This window comes from Phalangium opilio, unplaced genomic scaffold (genome assembly GCF_054372755.1).
Source record: "Phalangium opilio isolate 3A_F unplaced genomic scaffold, DU_Popi_V2 ptg000077l_1, whole genome shotgun sequence".
In the NCBI taxonomy this organism is placed as follows: Eukaryota; Metazoa; Arthropoda; class Arachnida; order Opiliones; family Phalangiidae; genus Phalangium; species Phalangium opilio.
In genome coordinates this window covers 11,988,760-11,996,622 of record NW_028324185.1, presented here as the reverse complement: position 1 = coordinate 11,996,622, position 7,863 = coordinate 11,988,760, and positions in this window count along the sequence as shown.

The window sequence follows — 7,863 nt, the reverse complement described above, 5'->3', positions numbered from 1 at the left end:
CTTTTTCTACACCTTCTAGATATGAAACTAAATAATTAAATTTCTCTACCTTTGGGATGGTTTCATCATCATCCACAGCAGCCTTAAATCTGCTCCAGAAAGAGTTGAATTGAGTTATGTCCCCTCCAAATTTTGGCATGTCCAAGCGGGGCAATTTGGTATTTGTTCTTCTCGTGGCACTACACGACCCCGATTGGCAACCGGAAACGGACCCATGTCCCGAAGCGCGATTGTTTCCAATCGGTGAAGAGTCGTGTTGCCGTTTACGGCGCGTTGCCGACCGAGTGAGTGTGATTTCATCGCGGATTTTTCTCAAGGCAATCACCTCGTTTGATAATGCCTCAACATCATCGATATAGATTCTTATCTTTTCGTCCAACATTACGAGTTCTTCCTCGCGTTGGTTCAACAAAGTCACTTTATCGTCTATTTCATCACCCGAATTTCTATCACCACTCAACAACACTCCAAGCTCTCCGACGAGAGTAGCCACGCTCTCTCTAGCACATCTCCGTATCACCTCCAGTTTCCTTCGTTCGTTCTGCCGCCTTCTCTCCTGGGTCCGTAGGCTCGCCAGCGTCTGTTCCTCGTCGCTTGAGTAGTGGTCCATGCTAGTTTTTTTCGTTTCCACAGTTGTAAGTTTTAAGTCCCTGGACGTCTCGTCCCGGGTTTCGGCACCAAAATGTCCTGGAATTTTGTTAATGAGTCCTAATCGGTCCAGCAAATGCGGCAGTGTATATGATTTTAGAGTTACGGAATTTGTTTTATGTTACTTTATCTGGCTTCTTTTGGAAGCCCACCCTATGTCTCTTTTGGAGACCTACCCTTGTCTCTTATGGAGACCTACCCTTGTCTCTTATAGAGACCTACCATTGTCTCTTATGGAGACCTACCATTGTGTCTTTTGGAGACCTACCATGTCTCATTTGGAGACTGTCTCTTTTGGAGAACAACCATTCTCTCATTTGGAGACCAACCATGTCTTATTTGGAGACTAACCATTGTCACAGGGCGGACTGGCCATAGGGCCCCAACTGCCACTGGCAGTGGGGCCCCTGTCAATGGGGGCCCTCCTTTTCGGGGCTTGCATATTTCAAAATTGTTCCTTCACTAACTGAAAGTAGTTACGTATCTATAAATGGGACATTGGTAAATGGCATCTCATAAGATAAGGTTCATTTAATAATTTATAAAGCGGAAAGAGATAGTTTTGTAGTCTTATTGATTTCGACTCTACTTTTATGCCTTGGCCTATCCCGCGAGAAACAAAACTTAAAATCGGTTTATATTTTACTTTCATGCTTAGTGAGAAAAGTGGAAAATAAGGGACTAAGAGCACATTAAGAGAAGGCTCAAGTTTAAAAACTGCTACTCTTCATCACTTTTTGAGTTTTACTGTTTAAGCTCTAGTTGAAGATAAATTTATTTTTAAGTTTTGTATTTATATTTTTACAACCATTATCCACTAGAATTAACCAAGGTCGAAGCCCGGCCGGCCCCCGAGAGGTACGGGCCCGGGAAAAAGGACCGAACTGCCCCCCTCTCTCGACGGCCCTGTGCATTATAACGACATACTCCCCTCTCATTTTAGGGATCAGCTAGGGGGGCCCTTTTTTAAACGGTGGCAGATGGCTGTGCAGCTTGCCAGTCCGCCCCTGCATTGTCTCATTTGGAGACTACCCTTGCCTTCCTAAAGACTTTTAGAAAGGCTTTCAAAATAGATACTTTCAGTAGTATTTCCAATCGTGCGTCGCTATAGTCGCCGAACTAGTAGCTATACTTAAGACTACGAATTAAATTTACAAGTATTGCAAGTTTTAAATATCTTTATTTACTACAGAATTTTAGCTAGTCTTTTTCTGATCTGCTCTCTAGCAAGTTCGGCGAAGAGTGATTCTTTTTGGGCATTAAAGCCCATAAGATTGTACAGTTTTTAAAATTGGTTTCCCCTACTTTTTACATGGTTCAACGTACAGATTTTACGGTGGCTTCTCAACCTTTTAAGTTAATAGGTTACAGGCAAGCGTTTGGTTTTATTATTTTCTTATCGTTAAAAAAGATACGGATGTGGAAATGGGAGCTTTTACTCTCTTTTGTATTGAATAATAAACGGAAACTTAAAATCGACACATGTGTGCGAAAAGGGAGCTTTCCCGTTTTTATTGTGTTTAAGATATAACTGAGCCTGTACGGCGACATTTAACAGAATACACATTTTGTGTCAATAGGTCCCCTTTTGGGTTGAAAGTGCTAAACAACTTTTTATAAAAAGAGAAAACTATCCGAGGGATTTAACACGAGGTACCAATTGGTACAATGAGCTCGATAGAGGTTATTAAGTTACTGAAAGAAAATATTAATCCGGGTAGTCTAGGAATTACCATAAAAAGTTTTAGACCGGGAAAGAGAGATGGGGTCATTCTCCACTTTGAAACCCTTAGCGATCTGGAAAAAAATTAAGTCCAGTTTAGAGAATTCGGAGGTTCTTGCCAGCAAGTTAATAGCTTATTGCTCTAGTAAAATCAGCCCTAAGGATGTTTGCAACGAGGTACTGAGGAAGAAACTAATCGAGGCTATTGTTAGTCAGAGTAATGGTAATGTCGTTTACACAGATATTAAGCCCGTATTTAACATCGTTTCATGTAACTTTATTACTAATTTTGAGTTAGAGCTAGACCCGTCTAAATTTAAGAGTCTAATTGATATGGGTAAAGTTAAGCTCGGTTGGGAGATCGCGTTAATAAAATTTTTTTCTAGGATTCCACGATGTTATACGTGTTGTGGCATAGGTCACACTTCTAAAAAGTGCAGTAGTAAGGTACAGTAATGCACGCAATGTGGGGGACAACATAAATTCGATGTATGTAAATCAGAGGGTAAAATTGTAAGAATTGTTGCGACAATAACGCGACGCGGAAAACTGAATATCGAACGAATCATGGGGCCCTCGATATCCATTGTCCGAGCTATATCTTTGCGTTGAATTATAATAAAGCCCGCGTTAACTATGGTTAGGTGTATTTCCCCTCTCTTTAATCGACCAATTAATAATATAGGTATGGTGCCCCATAGGATTATTCAGATTAACCTAAATGGATCAAAGCTGCGACCGCTCAGTTGAGGCAGCAGATTCTAGCTCAGAGTATCGATTTGGTTTTTGCTCAGGAACCGGACACTTAGAGGGTAGGCTTGGGGGTCTTTCATTAAGTACCCGCGCTAGAGCCATAGTAGGTATGCCAAAGTAAGCAATTTTATGTGTAAACCCGGATTTAGATGCCATTGGGCTTAAAATAACGGAGTTTTATGTAGTGATTAATTTAAAATTCCAAGGCAAGGAATTTATCATGGTTTCCCTTTATGCTCCCCCATCGCAGGATATTGCTCCCATTCTGGAAGAACTAAAGTTCTACCTAGTGTCTTAGTTTGTGGGGATTTCAATGCGAAACATTCACTCTGGGGTTCCCCTCGAACGGATGATAGGGGAGACGCAGTCGTTGATTTTTGTAACACCACAATGATTCTCTAGCCTCGTTTTCGACCTCCAATGGGGAAATTTGGATAGACATCTTTATGATTTCAGGCGAGCTTTTGGGTACTCTTCAAGAAGTATCTTGCAGTGATCATAGATATGTTAGATTTAATTTAAGCCTTGTATGTTATAACAATCCAACCCCCTGTAAATATGCTACCAAACACACCGACTGGCCCCTCTTTATTGAAAATACGCAGAGAAGTTTTGATGGTTTCAACGCGATCGCTCTCGATGGGGTGGAGGTAGAGGTCGTTGTAAGTAAATTTATGCTAATGCTTTCTACAGTTTGCTCGGATACTCTTAGATTAAAAAAAATTGTGAAATACTGCGCTGTACCATGGTGGAATCAAGAAATTGCGACTTCGAGGAAAAGAGTTAGGGCTCTTCGTCGTATAATGCAAAAGACTAAGAATATAGAACTAAGAGGGAGACGGAAAGCTAATTATAATAAGGAACATGCTAAGTATAAAATTGTAATTAATAAATCGAAACAAAAGAGCTGGGAGGAGTTTCGTTCCGGGCTTACCGCTAAAGACCCCTTTAATACACCATACAGCTCGTGCAGGGGCCATGGTCTGTTGAAAGTCGTGTTTTGCCGGTCTGATTAGTTTTGGCTTTGCACAATTTTCTCCCCGTAAGTGTGTAACCCTCAATAGAATTTAACTAAAAAGGGAGATTCTCCCGAGGGCCATAAAATTGAATTAAAGACAACTTACAGTTTAATATCCAAAAATAGAAGAAGTATCTTCTAGAGACTTTATTAATCAATTTGAAAAAGGGATAAACCCGAACTTGTTCTTACAATATTAACAATCAATTTGAAAAAGGGATAAACCCGAACTTGTTCTTACAATATTAACAGAGTTAACTGAAGAAAACGCTCTCTCCGAGAGCTGACTACGGAATGATAAAATAAACTTGAAAAAATCATAGAAGATTTGAAAAGGTGGAGGAGCATGTAACACGGAGGCATATATACCCTGCCAGATCCGAGGAGTAAAAACTCCAAGGAATCTGGCAGCCATGTTACATCCCCCCTCTTTGGGAACTGTGTTTACCACAAAAAGAAAAAACAAGGGTTACCCCGAGGAACCCTAAATAATTTAGCAGGGGTTTAAGTTGGGTATCACAAAAAATGGTTTTTTGGTTGCTTTGTTTTTTCCAAACGTTCGAGGCGACGGGCCTCACGTCGGGCAATGGCCTCCTTACTGCGCCCTCCTGGGCTGTCCGAAACTACATGGTGGCCCATTTGAGTAGTGCTCCAAATGAGCGGGTGTTTGGCTTGTGGGATTTTGGACGCAAAGAGTACTTTTGGTACTTGCATTCGAGGGGTCCAGCCCATTCTTCCGAAACGATCCCAATAAATCATATCTTCATCCGAGGGAGGCACAACAGGATGCCAAGGCTAACGAGGAGCCGGAGGAAAAGGAAGGAGAACGGGAGGAAGAGCCGTAGGGGAGGAGTCGGTCTGACGTAGAATTTCCTCCTTAAAACGTTTATATACGGTTATTGGACGATTTTCAGGCTCCGGAGGGGTATCAGATTCCGGATGGTTTTCAGGTTCCGGATGAGTTTAAGGTTCAGGATGAGTTTCAGGCTCCGAATGGGTGTCGTCCATATCAAGGGAGCGTTGTTCTCTCGGAAAAACCATAATGTTATCGGAATGTCTTCATGAGGAGTCTCACAATCCTTTGTCCAATGTGGACCCCCACAATCGATACACCTAAGAGGGGAATCTTTCCCCCTTTTTGGAAGGAAACAATCCCTTTGTTTATGTGATGTTTGTCCACAATTGAAAAAAGAGTTTGCGTATTCGTCACAAACTCGCTAGGCTTCTTCCAGTTTGGAAGGCGACTTTTTGTTTCTTTTCTGGGGCCTTAAAATAGATTGGTCGCGGTCTCCCTCCTTCAGCCATCTAAAAGTATACAGTATTAGTCTTGTCTCTTATTTGCTTGGGAGATAACAGAGATTGGCTCTCGGGAAAAGGAAAAATGTTCCCTGGTTAGACTTTTTATGTTATTATTCTGGAGGTAAACTTGGACCTCATAAGGTGATCTTAATCTTTTATTGTCTGGAGGGCGATAATAAATATCGACTTCATTGCCTCCTGGCCTAACTGTTGCCCTTTTGCACACTTCTCGTCGCCATCCCAATCGAAAAGGTTCAAAATAAATATCGAGTAAGGTAGCCCTATTTAATCGAGGAGTTCTCATGGACTCCGACAACGTGGTCGACGAACTTTCAGACGCACGCAGCGATTGGGGTTGCGATTGAGAAATCTAACCAGGTGTCAAAATCTCCTCTGAAAAGCCGGAAGAAGGTGATTGGAGTTGTTCTGGTTCCGCGACTGAGTTTTCAGAAGTTTGCTCAGGCGTGAGGATCTCTTCCGTAAAACTCGAAGTTGATTTGTGTAGCTTAGTTTCCGCGACTGATTTTTCATGATCAGACGGGGAAGCTTCCTCTGCCGCAGAAGGCGGACTGTCACTAGATGGATGATTGAGCTGGAAAGCGCGCATATCGTAGTAGGTACGGAGTAGGAGAGGAGGGTCTTCAAATAGGGCCATGCCCGGTTCACTATCAGAGTCCGTTGGTTGATGAGAATCATATGGAATCGCAGGAATGATCTGTTGATCTGCAGCTCGATCGTCCAGAGTAGTTGATTTCGAGGTATTAGATGAAGTTGTTGAGGAAGGAGTGTGGTCCGCGGTACCACCGTCCGTTGAAGTACTTGGCTCAGGATCATCTGCAACTTCGGACTGTGAAGTTGGCGCATTTCCGGCATTTACGAAGACAGCTACATTTATCTAGTAGAGTTTTAGATGCTCTAAGTTAACATTTCCTACATTCTGTCCGGAGTTAGCATCTTCTAACTCATAGACTACAGGAGAATAGAGAGTTAAAATGCAAGTGGAATCCCTTCTAAAGGAAGCTAAAGGCGGAGCCTTACAAATTTCTTCCTTAGTCTTTTCGAACGCTAATTGCTGTTCTGCATCCCAAATGAACTTCTGATCCTTTCATTTAAGTTTTTTAATGGGAGCTACTATTTGGGAGTAGTGATTAATAAATCTACTATGCCAACCTGCCATCCCTAAAAATCTCTGGACTTCCTTAATATTTTTAGGTGGAGGGAATTTCTCAAGGGCTTCAAGTTTTGAAGGATCAATATGCACTCCTTTCTCGTTAACTATGTGACCAAAAATAGTAGCTTCTTTCTGGGCAAACCGACATTTTTTTTAACTGAACGGTGAGACCCGCTTCCTTTAATCTATTTAGAACGTATTCTAAACACGCCAAGTGTTGATCCCAATCCTCGCTAAGAGAGATTAAATCATCTAAATAGTCAATTAATTGGAAATAATCGGCGTCTCTAAAAATTTCGTCAATTAATCGCTGGAAAGAGCTATGGCGTTACAAAGCCCAAAATGGAGTACATTAAGCTCGTACTTTCCCATATGAGTCACAAAAGCAGTTTTTGGTCTACTCTTAGGGTGCATTTCTACTTGCCAATACCCTGATTTAAGGTTAAGGGTTGTAATGAATTTTGGTCTTCCCACTCTAGCTAGCATGTCCTCTATATTTGACAAGGGATAAGGGTCCTTAATGGTAACACTGTTAAGTTTTCTATAATCAATACAAAACCGCGTTTTGATCAACTAAAACTACGCGCGAAGCCCAAGGAGATTCGGAGGGTCTAATGATCCCGTCATCCAACATTTCCCTAACATGTTGTTCAATTATTTTCTTCATCTGATCATTAACACGATAAGGTTGAGATTTTAATGGCGGACTATTACCCGTATGAATTTCATGGAAGACTAGTCCTGTTCTTCCTACTTTATCCGAAAATAATTCAGGGAATTTTAACAATAGGGATTCTAGTTGCTGACGTTGTTCATCAGAAATAGGGGCTGCGGAAACCACTTCCATAATACTATCCACAATCTTTTTACCTATAGGATCCTTCTCAGATGAAACTGAAAAAGGGATCTTTAGGTTACCCACTAAACATTGAGACTATTCAAAATCTAAGACCCTATTTTCCTCAAGGAAATCTTGTCCCAATATAAAATCACTAGTGAGGGAAGGAACGATATAAAATTGAAATTTAAATTGTTTTTAATTTCATTGGACTTAAGAGAGAACTCTGGTTCGTGAGAACCTTTCGTGAAAGTATAACGGCCATCGCCCCAAACTATACAACCTAACTGGTCATCTTCAGGTAACTCTGAAGAGTTTCTAAATTTACAATTTTTTGCCACTGATCTAAACTGACAAAAGAGGCATCGGCCACACTATCTAACTTAGCGTTAACGGTCGCGTGTTCAAAAGTA